The 17,414-nt window shown below is 38.8% G+C and overlaps 1 protein-coding gene and 1 long non-coding RNA gene across 7 annotated transcripts in view; one reads left to right on the forward strand and one right to left on the reverse strand.

Annotated features, from left to right (window-relative positions):
* Positions 1–17,414, forward strand: part of SGCD (sarcoglycan delta) — a 1,017,926-nt gene that overhangs the window by 231,689 nt on the left and 768,823 nt on the right. The gene's annotated exons all lie outside the window — the stretch shown is intronic.
* LOC149458028 (uncharacterized) overlaps positions 1–17,414 on the reverse strand; it is a 91,552-nt gene that overhangs the window by 2,368 nt on the left and 71,770 nt on the right. The window lies entirely within an intron of this gene.

The following is a 17,414-nucleotide window of genomic DNA, read 5'->3' on the forward strand; positions in this document are numbered from 1 at the left end:
TGCTGCATTTTTTCGGCACCACACTGCATCCCACATCACACCAGAATTGTGCTGTAAATAGGGCACCTACAAAACAATTATGTTCAATGTGCCCTTTTGGTGGTTGGTGTGTGAACAGTCCATATCTTGGATGTCATGTTAAATTTCTAAATTTAAAATTTTTTTGTGATGGTGATTATTTATTTACTGTAGCTTTTTTGATGTCACAACTGTACATAGTCCTTATTGCAACTAGTGTTATAGTTAAGAAAAACACTGTCAATTCACTAAGAGATAAATACCACATGAATTTTTGAGTTAAAATAACTCATGCGGTATTTATAACAAAATTAGTCAATTCACTAAAAACATGCGTTATTTACCATATGCATTAAATATTTATATAATTATCACTTAAATGTAAAATTATTTTTGGCGTTTTTTTCCGCAGTTTTCTTTAAATGCTAACTTCAACAAAGGATGATAATTCTGTAAATAAATGCACACAGAAATATTATGAAACTGAAAACATTCTAGTGTTCTTTCATTTACAGAACCATTTCCTTCTAGTGAAATGTTACAATTTATTTTCATTCCTGAGCCCAGGGCAGAACATTTCTACACTGATACATTATATACTTTTAATTTACTGGCCTGTTCAGATTTACCCTCATTGTTAACTTGTATATTGCTAAAATACCGACTGCACACTGCCAGGTGATAAGTAATGAATGTGTGTGTTCTTTAGTGACTTGAATTTAATGTTTTATCCAATTTTTTTTTCAGTATTTACCTTACATTTTTAACAAATGTGCAATATTTACCTACATTTGATATTTTACTTTGATTATTATTATTATACAGGATTTATATAGCACCAACAGTTTGCTCAGCACTTTACAATATAAGGGGAGACAACAATACAGTTCAATACAAGAGAGTTAGGAGGGCCCTGCTCCTTGGAGCTTACAATCTAAGAGATGAATTGACTCTCTTATTATCCCATGCAATAGTTCCTAAGAATGGGTCACGTGACCTTCATATCGCACGCAAAATCCTTTAGTGAATTGATGCCTATGTGTGCAAACTATTTGAATGTTCTGTCACATATGCCTTCATAGTCAGGTTATTTAAAGATTGATCTTTTATGAGACCTGGTTCGCACATATGCAAATTGGAGGCTTTTTGAACCGCATCCGATTCACATGACATGGGAACTGAAATCCTTTTCTATGGAGCTGGTTCGCATATGTGCGTGTGATTTCAAAAAGAGTCCAGTATGATTTTCAGTCTGGTTCACGTGTGATTTCCAGTGTCATACACTTTAACAATTCACTTTGGAATCACACCTGAACAGCTGAATGAAAACGCACTGGACTCTTTTACAAATCACACTGCAGACCAGCCCTGCACATATGTGAAACCAGGCTGAAGCTATAGACCTACAATGTTTATATTCTAAGTAACTAAACCATCTAAAGTACTTAAAGCTCAACCCAAGCTAGGTGTTTTTAGTTTTGTAATTGGAGAAGAGTTAGAAGCTCTCTCTGGATTTATTGCTATCAGTGACTCCATTTGGAAAGTTTCTGCTTTTTTCCTGTGTTGTCATTTGGACAGGAAGAAAGGGTACATTTTATCCATCTGGGGCACAGATAGTAATAAAAACCTGACAGAGATTCTAACCTTTCCCCTTTCTAATTCCAAATTTACAGTATTTAATTGTTGACTTTTGTACATTTTTATGTATATGGAATATGTTTTAAGACTTTGTTCTTTATAGAAGAATGTGGATAATGTGTGTCATTATCCTTAAAGTGTTAGAATGTTGGTATTTATTAAAACAACTTGCTGTAAATGGTTCTATTGTGCTACAGTGTCCCTTCTCGACTAATTATAGCTAAATGAGGGAATAAACCATAATTCCCAAAGGGGGTTTATACTAAAAGGTTGACAATTTGCAATAGCAGGGTGGATAAATTATTATTATTATTGTACAGGATTTATATAACGCCAACAGTTTGCGCAGCGCTTTACAAAATGAAGGGAGACATAACAGGTACAATACAATTTGGTACAAGAGGAAACAGAGGACCCTGCTCGTTAGAGCTTACAATCTAGGAGGAAGGGTTGAGTGATACAAAAGGTAATAGCTGTGGGGGGATGAGCTGATGGAGGAAATAAAAAGCAGTTTATTAGTTAGAAGCAGGATAGGCTTCTTTAAAGAGAAAAGTTTTCAGGGATCGTCTAAAGGTTGATAGATTAAGAGATAGTCTGACAGATTGGGGTAGTGAGTTCCATAGGATGGGAGAAGCTCGGGAGAAGTCCTGGAGGCGGGCATGGGAGGAGGTGACACGGGAACTAGAGAGCAGAAGGTCTTGGGAAGATCGAAGAGAATGGTTTGGTTGATATTTTGAGACAAGGTTGGTGATGTAGCTGGGGGCAGAGTTGTGGATGGCTTTGTAAGTTGTTGTTAGTATTTTGAATTTTATTCATTGGGTGAGTGGAAGCCAGTGGAGGGATTGTCAGAGAGGGGTGGCAGACACTGAACGGTTGGTAAGGTGGATGAGCCTGGCAGCAGTATTCATGATGGACTGGAGGGGGGATAGCCTATGTAAAGGTAAGCCAATGAGGAGGGAGTAAGGGAATAAATGACGAATGAAGAGAAATACTTAACCTAGGCATTGGGACTTGCCTGTCGTTCATATTTGCTGATACTCCTTTTCAGCAGGGATCATGTGATTGAAGCCTCTGGTTATATTACCAGCACTGAAGGAAGCTTTTAGCTGTGTTATTACCAGGAAAGATAAGTATTTTAGACTTTCTGCTATTCTTTATTTATCCATCTGGCCTTTAACATATCATTAAGTACAACCCATCCTGTTTTCTGAATGGTCACTTTACACAGTGCTGAATAGGGAAAAATGGTGACAAAACTGCAGTTTTTATTCCATCCATTGATCATTTTGATTTTATCTCCCAATGGCCCTGACACTTAGACTTTCTAAACCCAAAGGACTGTGGATATATGTCATCCACTATTAATTGACTGTTGCCAGCACTTTGTACCCACACCGCCTGGAGAGCTTGACATATAAAGTAAAGGGAAGCAGGCAGATGAAAATCTTGAAGTTTTGTGCAGTTGGGAGGATTAGAATTTTCAGATCTCTCCATTGAAGTGGAAGCTCAGTCTTATGGCTGGGAAATCACTTGTCACCTGCCTGCCACACTTCCTGGAATAAAGCAAATCAATCAGGAGATTATAGCGTCAAACAGAGTAGAGAGTGCACGTGTTTTACATTTATCATGTAGGTGAACGCATAGATGGTTCATTTCCACACCACGTTCTTTAGGTTTAGCAGTCTCAGATTATGCATGTCTACCTCACTAGTCACTCCAAGCTTCCAGAAGGCCATGCGGTACAGGAGAGATTTATGCTAATAACTCTTGTAAGTCTTTTCATATATTTCAAGCTGAACTGCAGGAAAAGTTTTTTAAAAATGCATCAAGCCTGAAATTTGTAGATTAATGTTCTCAAGCTTGATGCTCCATGATTAGAGAAAATTAATCTACCTTTTCTTTCACCATATGGAGTGTGCAATCACACTGTCTATGACTCCTCCCAGTCTCAGCTAATTATCTGGAACCAGTCAGCATGTTTACCCACCACATGACCACCATTTCAGCTATAGCATATGAGGTTTGTTTGCAAAGAAACCTTACAGGCGGCAACTGTCAGTATTTCCTAAAGAAAAACATAAAAAAGACTCGCCACCAAAAAAATGTACATTAATAAGGGCTGATTCACACCATGTCTGTTGAGCTGTGTTGATTTACAGAAAGAAAGAAAGAAAGAAAGAAAGAAAGAAAGAGAAATGAAGGAAGGAAGGAAAGGGAAGGGTGACGCATAGTAACAACGGATTGTACCACCCTTCACTCACACACCAGTATTCACATGTTATATGGTGCATAATGCAGGCAGGCTGGTGTGAACAACATAATTAAAAAAAAGTCTCCCCTTTTCTGTCTATTTGTCAGCATATAATATGGCCAAGGGTGTGTATTAAAATAGTGGGGTCAAATTGATGTTTGTTTTTGAACCAAAATTCGAAAGAGCAGGATGGAAATTTTTTCTCGCATTAACAATATTCTAACTGCGGTTTTCAATTGGGATAAATTATATGAAATCATCCAATATTGGTCCATATTGTTATGAAACTTGATTAATATGTCTTGTAATACAAATAGCAGATCTGGATGGATGGCAAGAAAGAGCGATCTAAGAATGTTCTTACAAGAATTTTCATCCAAACCATCATACGAAATTCTACTACTGTATAGCCAGCTTTGTGTCCTAAAAAATAATGTAAAAAGCAGTAGTGAAAATGTCAAGTTAACTGATGTATTGTGATGCTGCTAAATCTAATCCGGGCATTCAAGCATTAATGCTTGAATGCCCGGATAGGCATAAAAGAGTTAATCTGGTTGTTTATTATTAAAAATAATAATTAAAAAAAAACACAATTTTTTAATGCTGTTGATATGTGAAACTGTCTCTATATTGATGTTCCATGTTTATAACTGACAATTTTTGACTTACGTTTCAAATGCTAATTTAAAGTACAAGTAGGCTTTTCTTACAAAAATCCCCATTCCCTAAGCTAACCTGACGTAGAATCCTCACCCTGGGGCATACTAACCTCTCTCTGGCAGCAACAGCCTCTCACATTGTGCACATCTGTGCAGGAACTCCCCATAGTCATGAATAGAGTAGAAACTAACACAGTTGAGACGCCAGGAGTATGGTCTCATTCAAGTGTACAGGAATTTATTGAGCAGGTGTAGGCAGTGCTGGATGGGATTTCTACACCCATGGGATGTAAACATCATGGGTCACCACTGGTGCCAATGAGAAGATGTATGTACTGTAGGGATTCTAGGTTAGATTAGCTTGGGGGGCTGGGGAGGAGTTTTTATAAGAAAACTGTAGGTGCATTTAGGATTTATATATAAGGTGGAAATGTTTCTTCTAAATAACAATGACGGATTCTGTCTCCATGGGGAACACTGTTACGTTACATTACACTTTTACATTACAGAAATCCAGACAAAACACAAAATCCAGTAATGAGTAAAATGGAAAGCTTTTAAGTCTTGTCTACTTTTTGTTTTCTGATGCTCTGGTAGAAAATGACTTTTAGCCTGTCAAAAAAATAAAGCCTTTCTTAAATACAATTTTTTTTGTTAGATTGGAACTTTTGTCATATAGGACACCATATCTCTTATTATGACAGATAACATTCATTGCTTATCCCTATATACATTGTTCTCTAAAATTGGCATCTCTATATAACAAATGCTTCTTGCTGTGGCAAGTCCTCCACATTTTCTTTTTTTTTAATTCTTTATTTGTAAAGTGTTTGGTCACTTTTATACAGAATAAAACAAAGCATGGTATTTTTACAAATAGGGGTTTCAACACAAAAAATCAGTATGAATAATAAAGATCTATTTCTATATATGCACTATATTGCTAAAAGTATTGGTCGGCCTGCCTTTACACGCACAGGAATTTTAGTGGCATCCCAGTCTTAGTCCGTAGAGTTCAATATTGAGTTGGTCCACCCTTTGCAGCTATAACAATTTCAACCCTTCCGAAAAGGCTGTCCACAAGGTTTAGGAGTGTGTGGCAGGGATGGGCAACTGTGGCCCTCCAGCTGTTGTAGAACTACAAGTCCCATGAGGCATTGCAAAACTGACAGTTACAAGCATGACTCCCAAAGGCAGAGGCATGATGGGACTTGTAGTTCACCAACAGCTGGAGGGCCACAGTTGCCCACCCCTGGTCTATGGGAATGTTTGACCATTCTTCCAGTTGAGCATTTGTGAGGTCAGGCACTGATGTTAGACGAGAAGGCATGGCTCACAGTCTCTGCTCTAATTTATCCCAAAGGTGTTCTATCTGGTTGAGGTCAGGACTCTGTGCTTGATTTTATACACCTGTAACCATGGAGGTGATTGGAACACCTGAATCCAATTATTTGGAGGGGTGCTCCAATACTTTTGGCAATATAATATATATAGATACATAGATAGGTAGATAGTTAGATAAACCTTTAAGATGTTTAAGTTCTTTGACAATGGTCTGTTTAAATAAAATAGAAGGTGGAGAGTAACCTTGGAGCAGAACCTTTTGTCAAATCCATACACAAGGCAGTGAATCCATTTTTTCTAATAAAAAGAGGGAAAGGGGAAGGGGAGAGGGTAGGAAAGAAAGAGAATGGGGGAAGAAGCTCTTAGGGAATCAGCTGGGATATAGAGTCTGAGTGTTTAGTATTAGGGAAGGGTGTGATAAGAAGTAAAAAGAATAAGAGGTAAGACTACACTATGTGATAAATTGAGAAAGATAAGAGATCAGAGAGTGAAGCAATGGGTATTTAAGGGAATAAAATCAAGGGAAAGGTTAAAGGAATCATCTTCCCTTTGGGCACACAGGAATAGAATTAACTTGAGATCGGGATGTTTGCAGCCAATAAAGTTTTACCTTCATCTTTAAATAGGAATTCATTCTAGTAGAACCAGGTTTTGGAATAGGCATCATGTTTATTTTTTGAGGAGAAGACTAGATCCTCCATCCTCCTCAGTATCTCAACTTTCAGTTTCCACATAGAGAGAGGGTGGGTGCTGGTCTTTCCATATTAGCAGAATGCAGATTTTAACCACATTGTGAAGGAACCATAGTATAGATCTATGATAGGTTTTTGCCGGGATCCAAGAGTCATGTAGGAAGAAATAAGAGGGTTCACCTGGGAGGGTAAAATCAGTGAATTTCTGAGAGATCCTTCTAAGCTTTGCACCAGTAAACTGACAATTTCGGGCACAGACAAAATATATGCAGGATGGTCCCCCGTTCCTCATAGCATCTCCAAAAGCAACTAGGGGTAGTAGGATAAAATGTATGTAATCCTAATGGAGCCCATTACCACCTTGAAAGGATTTTGAAGTTAGTCTCCGGAAGTCTAGTGATCTTGGTGTTTGGTGATCTGAGGGAGAAGTGTAAAGTCTTCCTTTACTGTTCTAGGTCAAAATCAGCTGTAAGTCAATTTCCTATAATTGTACATAGGTATATTATCATTTGTTTTGTGATAGACTAGAATGGGATATATCCTGGGAAGAAGAGTGCCTAGTAGGGCAAGATTAGACACATAATTTTTCTGAAGGGGTTAGCGGTTTTAAAAAAAAGAGCATGGTGGATGGAGAGTCCCAAGGAAGTGTCGTAGATGTAAGACCTTCTGAAGACCCACACCAAAGGGGTCCATGGTATTTTTGATGTCATCCACAGACGGTCAGGGTCCTAAAAGAACAAAGTGTGAAGCCTGAAAGTGTTGGGAGGACAGAAGTGATCGAAAATGTCTGCCACCCAGCCCCATAGTAAACCAAGGATTACTTAGCATGAAATACAGTGGTGATTTTTTTGGGGATAGGTCAGCTATTGTAAAGATGTGAACACATGTCTGTAGGGCAGGGCCGATCATGGGATGGTTTTTAAGGATAGGAGGTAGGTCAGCGAAACACCAAAGAGCTCTGTTCTGTCATTTAAAACCAGTGCTACAATGTTACTACATCAACTAATCTTTAAGTGAGGGGTATTGAACTAGAATTCACAGAGGTCAGTAGAATTTTCTTCTGGCAAAGATCAGAATCTCATGTTGGTGGTATGACTCCTTCCCCGGCCAACTCACTCCTCAGTTCCCCTTCACATCACAGCCCCATCAATACATCTCAAACCTCCCCCTTTACATCATTGTCCACAGTACCCTGCTTCACATCAGTGTCCTCAGTACCCTGTTTCACATCAGTGTCCTCAGTACCCTCTTCCCCTAATAGCCAACCCCTCCCCTTTACATCATAGTCCCCATTTACATAAGTGTCCCTAGTACCCTTCCATCACATCACAGAACCCTTTACATCAGTGTTCTCAGTCTTCCCTTAACATTACAGCCCCTCCTTAACATCACTGTCCCCCCTGTATATCCGTTTTCTCATTCCCCCTTCACATCACAGCCCTCCCCCCTTAAAAACACAGCCTTCCCCTTCACATCACAGCCCCCCTACAAACATGTTTCTTGTTGCATCAGTACATAACTAATTGTGTCTCTGCAGACCTGTTTCTGGTTGCATCAGTGTAGTACTGATGTGTCTCTGCAGACAAATACCCATTTCTCTAGTTGCATTACTAGAATACTGATTGTTTCTCCGCACTTATTTTTGGATGTGTCATTGTACACAGTGTTGTGTCTTTGTGGACATGTTTATTCTTTAAATGATAATTTCTTGAGACGTTACTTATGTGTGTTCATTTGTGTATGTTTTTCAGCCATTCTGTTGTTCAGTGCAGGTAACATGTTTTTAATTCACTGTGTCTGTAAATATGTCCTCTGTGTATAATATTTATATGGTGCAGTGCATGCCTTTTGTGTGTTAGGGAAGGAAATGCCCAAACCAGTTGTTGGGAGGGGGTTAGTACAAGGTAGCTGGCCTAGTATAAAAAGTATAAATTCAGCCATAGAGATAGTGATCATAGACAGCTACTCAAGCCATAAGAGCATATAAGGGGTCTTGTTTTTATAGTGAAAAATAAGCTGCCAAGTATTATAAATGTTTGTTCTGGAATCCTATCCCAATCTAAAGCACTATACTCTTAAGTAAAAGCCAGTGGCACTGCAACCATAAGTTCGATACAATTCTGTAGCTCGTGATATAACTGCTTTACTGCATTGGAAATACATTTTAATACAAAATGTCATAAGAATAACTAATGTACTTCAGTGGCTATATACAAAAATATACCTGAATTTACGACCTGCTTTAGCAACACGGGACAGTTTTAAGTTAGGAGGTGAGTTATGGGAAGCCAAGACTGCCGTTCTTGGCGTTTACCTCGCTTGATGCTGTGGTTAGCTGCTGATGTTAAGATCTACACGTTGTTTTATCTCAGAAGGTTACAGTTAGTTATGACTCTCAGAGTGCTTCTACCATAAAGTACTTTCCTCCTATTTCATCACTGCCTCTGAACTAACACTGTGGTTTTAATTTAGTTTTTTATGTAATGCTTTAAATTTTCAGTTTATTTTTTATAGGAAGACACAAAGTTTAGAATTTGGTGGTGTAATTGTTCTTGTATAGGTAAAAATGCTGCACTTATACTGACAAAAAGATCAGCATGATGCCCCTGGGTTGGCAAATCGGTCAATATTTGATGGTACAATTGTCCTTACATAGGTGAAAGTGCTGCCCCTGGGTTGACACAAAGATCAGCATTTGGTGGTATAATTGTTCTTACATGGGTGAAAGTGTTGCCCTTGGGCTGATTACAACTGCAGTACCTTTTATCTCTCCGAAAATATTGCCATCTTTGATTCCTGTTGTGCTGAATCTCTGCTATCATTCAACAGTAAAGATATGTATACCACACATAGTACCAAATTCTTTTACCCTGAGTGACAATTGATCCTCACACCTATATGAGCATATTGGGCATTCTATTCCAAAATTTTGGACATCAATATGGAGCTGCTGTCCTTTGTGACTGCACTCATAAAGCTTAAAGTAAAAAAATGCTACTCAAAAAACCTCTAAACATATATAACACATACAATACACCCCGTGAGATGAATATAAATATAATAATCAAGTGGTCATAGTGATCAAAAAATATATATTAAAGCTAATACCATAATAAAACATAGTCTATAAACGCAGTGTATTAGCAATCTTGTGAAAAATTCTTACACATGAAAACAGTTTAAAAGTAAATAATTGCAATAATAAAACTGTGATCAAACGTGCAAATATAGTGCAAAAAATGTCACACTAAGGCGCAAACAAAAATAAATAAAATGTGTAGAAAAATGTCCAATGGGTGGGTGACACCACTACTGCAGAAAAGAGGGGAGATAGGGTAAAGGTATAGGGGGGAAGACTTGTCAAGAGGGGAAAGGAAGGGGATGGGGTAGGTAAAAATGATCACAAGACGGGAAGGGGGATGAGCATAAAGCCATAGAAGATAGGGAATAGGGTAACACCACCTCAGTATCATCTGAACTTCAGTTGATGATCATGGTTAAGCCTAAGTTCACAGTAATGCGGTGTGGGAAAAGCCACAGTTCGTGCGTATTTCCTGCACTGCATTCCAGTCGCATTGTGATCTGCTGCATGTGGCAATACAAAGTTAACAACACCCTAAATGGATCGCACCGAATCACATGGTCATATGGTGCAAAACGACCATGTACTCCAGTTGCCATGCAACTCCAAAAAAAGGCGCATGAACATCTTTGGTGCCATGTGGTGTGGTTTAAGCCCATTCAACTGAATCGCATGTGAATTGCACAGGGATGCACTATGATCTAGCCTGTGAAAACGAGCTGGACCCTGCACACTATGCATAATACACCCCTAAACCCTGCTCTCTGTACATGGTGCACCCCTGAACTCTGCACTGTGTGCATAGCACACCCCTAAACCCTGCTCTCTGTACATAGTGCGCCCCTGAACTCTGCACTCTGTGCATAGCGCACCCCTGAACTCTGCACTCTGTGCATAGCGCACCCCTAAACCCTGCTCTCTGTACATAGTGCACCCCTGAACTCTGCACTCTGTGCATAGCGCACCCCTAAACCCTGCTCTCTGTACATAGTGCACCCCTGAACTCTGCACTCTGTGCATAGCACACCCCTAAACCCTGCTCTCTGTACATAGTGCACCCCTGAACTCTGCACTCTGTGCATAGCGCACCCCTAAACCCTGCTCTCTGTACATAGTGCACCCCTGAACTCTGCACTCTGTGCATAGCGCACCCCTGAACTCTGCACTCTGTACGTAGCACATTCCCTTCACTCTGCACATAACATGCTCTTGTTATTTATTGCCCCTCACACAGTTGGTGCAATTTGGCCAAAGCCGCCGTTTGATGTGGTGCGGTGGTGGGGCATGGTTGAGTTCCTGAGTTCTCTGAGATAAAAATCCCTGGATACATTTAAATAGTCTTAAAGATTTAGCTGTCCCTTTGAGGTCAACCATAATGCTAAGGCGGCCCGCAATGAATTTGAGTTTGACACCACTGCTCTGGGTAACAGCTATCTAAATATTTTTCTGAGAATATAGCAGGAGGAATGTGATCAAATAGCCCTGAAAAGGAGGTATTGCGGCTGATTCCCCCCCCCCATCTCCAAGAGGATTGTACATGAAATATTAATTTTAGGTGGGCTTCGTTTTTTAAACTTTTTTTTCTATATACTTCTTATATTATTAATTTCTAAAACAATATAATTCAACAGATATAAAAAAAACTCTGTAACAGGGAATTTGGCAAAAATATAATTGCAGAAGCACAAAGAATAAATTAATTTAGCAGGTTTTCAAACATTATTTAGTATATAGGTTGTACATCAACTTATTTTATCATCCAAAGTTTATGGCTTTCTACCAGGCATCTTTTTATTGTAGTTATTCACTATTAAAACACAAAGTCTGCACTTCTATGCTTAATTATACCAAGATCTATTTAAATGTATGTAACAATAGCTATAAAACAAAAATGTCTCCAAGCCAATAAAACAGACCAGCTTCCCAAATGAAAGTCTCCTAAAAGCTGTTGCATATATTTTTTCAATTTTTTTTTCCTTTTAAACCATGGAGTTGTGCTAAAAAATGGATAGAGAAAATTTTGCCTGTGGCAAATTTACTGGTTTAATCAGGCTGGTGCTGTGGGTACTTATATTTATGTCATTGCAAATATTTGGAGCCGTAAAATAGGTGTGCCATGACGCCTCCCTAATGTAATTGTAATCCCTACTGTAGAGGGTTTCTTAAATTTGTTATTTTAGAATTACCATAAGCAAATGGTAATATTTTATCAATAAATTATTTTTTAGCAATGTTGCGATTCAAAACAACATTCTAGTCTCTCTCCAAGTATTAGCAACCAATGTTACAATGGGAATTTATAACTGCCAACTTAATGAGAAAATGAGAAAAAAGATACATAGTTCTATCATCCTTACATACAGTCATGGCCGAAATTGTTGGCACCCTTGATATTTCTCCAGGAAATCATGTATTTCTCACGAAACGTATTGCATTAACACATGTTTTGCTATACACATGTTTATTCCCTTTGTGTGTATTGGGACAAAACAAAAAAAGGGAGGAAAGAAAGCAAATTCGACATAATGTCACACAAACCTCCAAAAATGGGCTGGACAAAAGTATTGGCACCCTTTCACAACTGCGGATAAATAAGAATGTTACAAGCATGTGATGCTCCTGTAAACTCACCTGGGGCAAGTAACAGGTGTGGGCAATATAGAAATCACACCTGAAAGCAGATAAAAAGGAGAGACGTTCACTTAACCTTTGCATTGTGTGTCTGTCTGTGCCACACTAAGCATGGACAACAGAAAGAGGAGACGAGAACTGTCTGAGGACCTGAGAACCAAAATTGTGGCAAAATATCAACAATCTCAAGGTTACAAGTCCATCTCCAGAGAACTAGATTTGCCTTTGTCCACAGTGCGCAACATTATCAAGAAGTTTGCAACCCATGGCACTGTAGCTAATCTCCCTGGTCGTGGACGGATGAGGAAAATTGATGAAAGATTGCAACGCAGAATAGTCCGGATGGTGGATAAGCAGCCCCAAACATGTTCCAAAGACATTCAAGCTGTCCTGCAGGCTCAGGGAGCATCAGTGTCAGCGCGAACTATCCGTCGACATTTAAATGAAATGAAACGCTATGGCAGGAGACCCAGGAGGACCCCACTGCTGACACAGAGACATAAAAAAGCAAGACTACAGTTTGCCAAAATGTACTTGAGTAAGCCAAAAGCCTTCTGGGAAAACGTCTTGTGGACAGATGAGACCAAGATAGAGCTTTTCGGTAAAGCACATCATTCTACTGTTTACCGAAAACGGAATGAGGCCTACAAAGAACAAAACACAGTACCTACGGTAAAATATGGTGGAGGTTCAATGATGTTTTGGGGTTGTTTTGCTGCCTCTGGCACTGGGTGCCTTGACTGTGTGCAAGGCATCATGAAATCTGAGGATTACCAAAGGATTTTGGGTCGCACTGTAGGGCCCAGTGTCAGAAAGCTGGGTTTGCGTCCAAGATCCTGGGTCTTCCAGCAGGACAATGACCCCAAACATACGTCAAAAAGCACTCAGAAATGGATGGCAAAGAAGCGCTGGAGAGTTCTGAAGTGGCCAGCAATGAGCCCAGATCTAAATCCCATTGAACACCTGTGGAGAGATCTTAAAATTGCTGTTGGGAAAAGGTGTCCTTCCAATAAGAGAGACCTGGAGCTGTTTGCAAAGGAAGAGTGGTCCAAAATTCCGGGTGAGAGGTGTCAGAAGCTTATTGATGGTTATAGGAAGCGACTGATTTCAGTTATGTTTTCCAAAGGGTGTGCAACCAAATATTAAGTTAAGGGTGCCAATACTTTTGTCCAGCCCATTTTTGGGGTTTTGTGTGACATTATGTCATATTTGCTTTTCTGCCTCTGTTTTATATTTGTTCCAATACATACAAAGGGAATAAACATGTGTATAGCAAAACATGTGTTAATGCAATACCTTTTTTGTGTGAAATACTTGATTTTCAGGAAAAATATCAAGGGTGCCAACAATTTCGGCCATGACTGTATTACACAAGAAAAAAATAAGAAGAGATAAACTCCTTTACTTGCTAGCAGAAGTGTTGACATGGGTCCCATGATGCTGCTGGGATCACAAAATGGAGTTTAACCAACATCTGCCACTTAAGGCAGTTGGCTTGAGTATCAGAGGAAAACACACTATGTATTTACTATCGGTGTTGGGTGCCTGGTTGGCTTGAGTATTAGAGGAAAACACACTATATATTTACTATCGGTGTTGGGTGCCTGGTTGGCTTGAGTATTAGAGGAAAACACACTATATATTTACTATTGGTGTTGGGTGCCTGGTGCAGGTACTTTTTCAGCAGCGCCAGAAGCAAATTTAAAAAAAAATTTCTCCCCTGAAGTAGTATTTCCATTTAGACTTATCTAAGTATCTAGTGTATCTAAACCCAAGAACAATGACGTAATATATTGCATCTTAGCAGACCTTAGATGTGGTGGCTGCATTTGTTTTCTGTTTTTAATTTTTGTTTTCCTTTTCTTTCACCTGGTGATGCTGCCAGTAACAAAATTACTGTCCTAGAGTGACAGTGCTCACTCATTCTACCGAGCACAGAAAGTTAGCAGAATTTGTTTTTGGCAGAATCAACAGCTATATTTTTGCACTTATTGAACAGTCAAAACAAAACAAAGTAATTGGTATATTTAATAGACTAAAAAAGAGCAAAAAATAAATTCATTGTTAGGGTTTCCAAACCCTTTGGGGCCAGTTCACACCTGAAATGTAATCCAAATTCCTGTGTGACTCCGTGTGGTGTGATTTTTCAGCCCATTCATTTCAGATGGCTCAAATTGCACTGGATTGCACCATAAGTGGTGCATGCACTACTTTTTTAAAAAACGCAGTGCACCAAATCACATGGTACTGCAGTACCATGAGATCTGATGCAAGCAAACACACTCTATTTGGGGTGTCCTTAAAAATATATATTGGCACCCACAGCAGATCACACGCCCAGTGTGTTTTGAATGTGTAACGGGAAACATACACATAATGGGGGTTTCATGAACCACATTTTGGTGTAAATGAGCCCTTAGAGAATAGCCTTGCTCTATCTATTTAAAACCAAATTTTGTCACTCTGTGGGCTCATTTACATTATCAGCAAGGATACCATGGCTCAGAAAAATGGCCCACGGTAGGATTGCTTTCAAATCTTGGATGAGAACCTTCTTCCCTCAGCCAGAACACTGAAGATGGGTGGTGGATGGGTCTTCCAACATAACAATGACTCAAAACATACCGCTATGGCAACAAAGGAGTGGTTCAAGAAGAAGCACAGTAAGGTCATGCAGTGGCTTAGCCAGTCTCCAGACCTTAATCCTATGGAAAATTTATGGAGGGAAAATTTATGGAAGGAGCTAAAACTTTGAGTTGCCAAGCAACATGCAAGAAACATTAAGGATTAAGAGATCTGTAAAGAAGAGTGGCCCAAAATCCCTCCTGAGATGTGTGCAAACCTGGTAACCAACTACAAGAAATGTCTTACCTCTGTGCTTGTCAACAAGGGTTTCTCCACCAAGTACTAAGTCATGTTTTCCTTGGGGATCAAATACTTATTTTACTAACTGAACTGCAACTCAATTGATAACATTTGTATCATGTTGTTTTTCTGGATTTTTGATATTTGATTGTTGATATTCTGTCTCTATCATTTAAAATACACCTATGATAAAAATTACAGACACTTTGTTTCTTTGTAAGTGGGCAAACTTACAAAATCTGCAGATCAAATAATTATTCTCCCCACTGTATAATCTTGTACTGATATACTGTATGTACTTTGAAGATATCTTTGCTCATTACACGTTTTTCCTACTGATCCTCTTATCAAACTGCTGGTCTTCCAGACAATGTTTGACTGAAAATAATGTAGACTTTCTACAGTAGCCAGTCTCAACCAGGGTTCCTTCAGTGGTCGCAGGTGATTCCTTGACTGGCATGCTATCTAATTATGCCTTCCTAATCACAGGGCCAAATCCACTTGAGAGATCCAACTGCGTGACACCAATGAACTTTTTAGCTGTGTGGAAGGGTGGCATTCTGACCACCGCTGTAAGGAGGAGGGCGCAATTTTCCCATTGACACCCAATGAATTGGTTTTAGAAGGGGTTTTCCTAGATCTGAAAATTACTTTGAGGGTTACTCTAGGGTAAAATGATTGAGAAATGCGGCTTGACAGTGTTTTATGACTTGAAACGCCCAAATGTTTCCAGTTACCAGAGGCCATGTGGTCTTTTATCTAGGCTATAGGTGACATAAGGCTTCTCAGGATGTGTTTATTCATGGCAAGCAATAAGTATTAAAATGCTAATATGTACTCTGAGGATTTATGTGAGGTGGGAATTTTAATGATAGGTCCACTTTAATAGAGTAATAATTTATTTCCCCCCCATTGGGAAGATATATTTATGGGTTTCATCTAGGTACTCCAGTTTCCTCCCACACTCCAAAGACATGCTAATAGCTTAAGTGGCTCCTTTCTAAACTGGCACTAGTGTGTATTTTTATGTATGCATGTGAGATAGGGACCTTAGATCGTAAGGTCCTTAAGTGCAGGATGAAAAGGGCTGCATAAATTGTCAGTGCCTATATACTGTAAATACCTGAAATAAATAAAATTCACAAATGCCTCCCTAGATTTCCTTTTACCATTTTTTGGATTAGAGTTAGGAAACAACTTGATGAGGTTGACAGTGGTTACCTTTGTTTTAGCTTTGCTAACCTGTTACTGTGTTATATCACCAATAGTTTGACAGATTTCACCTCTCTTTTAATAGGTGTAGTGGGAATTTTAGCTCCCATGTACTTGGAAAAGTGCTAGACGACATTCACTACTTCCCATAATTACATATTCACTTATCAGTTTCACAAAGCGTTTTCGTCTGAGATAATGCAATTTTTTTATACATTTACATAATTTTTTATCTCTTACCTAAAATATATCCTGCTGATGGTATTATTATTAAAATAAGGGATTTTTAAAAGAACAAGTAATTTGAATGCCCTACATATTTGCATTTCTTTTCTTTTTTTTAAACTGGAGAGTCATTGAGAATTATTGCTAGGATTAAGCACTATTTTAAAGATCACTGAACTGTGAGATAAGTAGGCTCACATTAAGAAAAAGTATTCTATGAACAGCATTCATAGATATTTATGTATACAGACTTTAGATAAGTTCGCATTGCCATGTTATTTTCCAATTTAGACTTAGGAGAGGCTGATTTATCAGGATCTTTTATCAGGATTATTGAATGCAATATCAGTAAATATAAAGCCATTTGAGATATCGTAAAAGCCGAACTAAATTTTCTCAAACAACATTAACAATTTTTAATAGGCTTTAATCAATATTTTAACCCTGATACTGCTAACAGTAGTAAATGTATAGGAAGATATATTATATATACTTGTTTTTTTACATTTCTTTAGTTGCTGCTTGGTTTCTGGCCTAGACCCAAATGATACCTTCATGTGTCTTCCCAGGAGTCTTTGTGGGCATTCTTGTTTCTTTCATCTGGAGGAGGGGTTTCTCAGCTAAGTACACCCTTCTGTATGCATGCCTGAGCTAAGGGCAGATGGATTCAAGGAAGTAAATTCTACATGAATCATGAGAATCTGCCTTTTCTCAAGATGGCCATGGCTAGAAATGCTAAGGGGTGCTTTTCAAAGGGATTTCACAACAACGAAAAGGATAGAGACATGGATGGGGGT

The sequence above is a fragment of the Staurois parvus genome, unplaced genomic scaffold (genome assembly GCF_062004578.1).
Source record: "Staurois parvus isolate SC_StPar_1 unplaced genomic scaffold, SC_StPar_1.0 ptg000298l, whole genome shotgun sequence".
In the NCBI taxonomy this organism is placed as follows: domain Eukaryota; kingdom Metazoa; phylum Chordata; class Amphibia; order Anura; family Ranidae; genus Staurois; species Staurois parvus.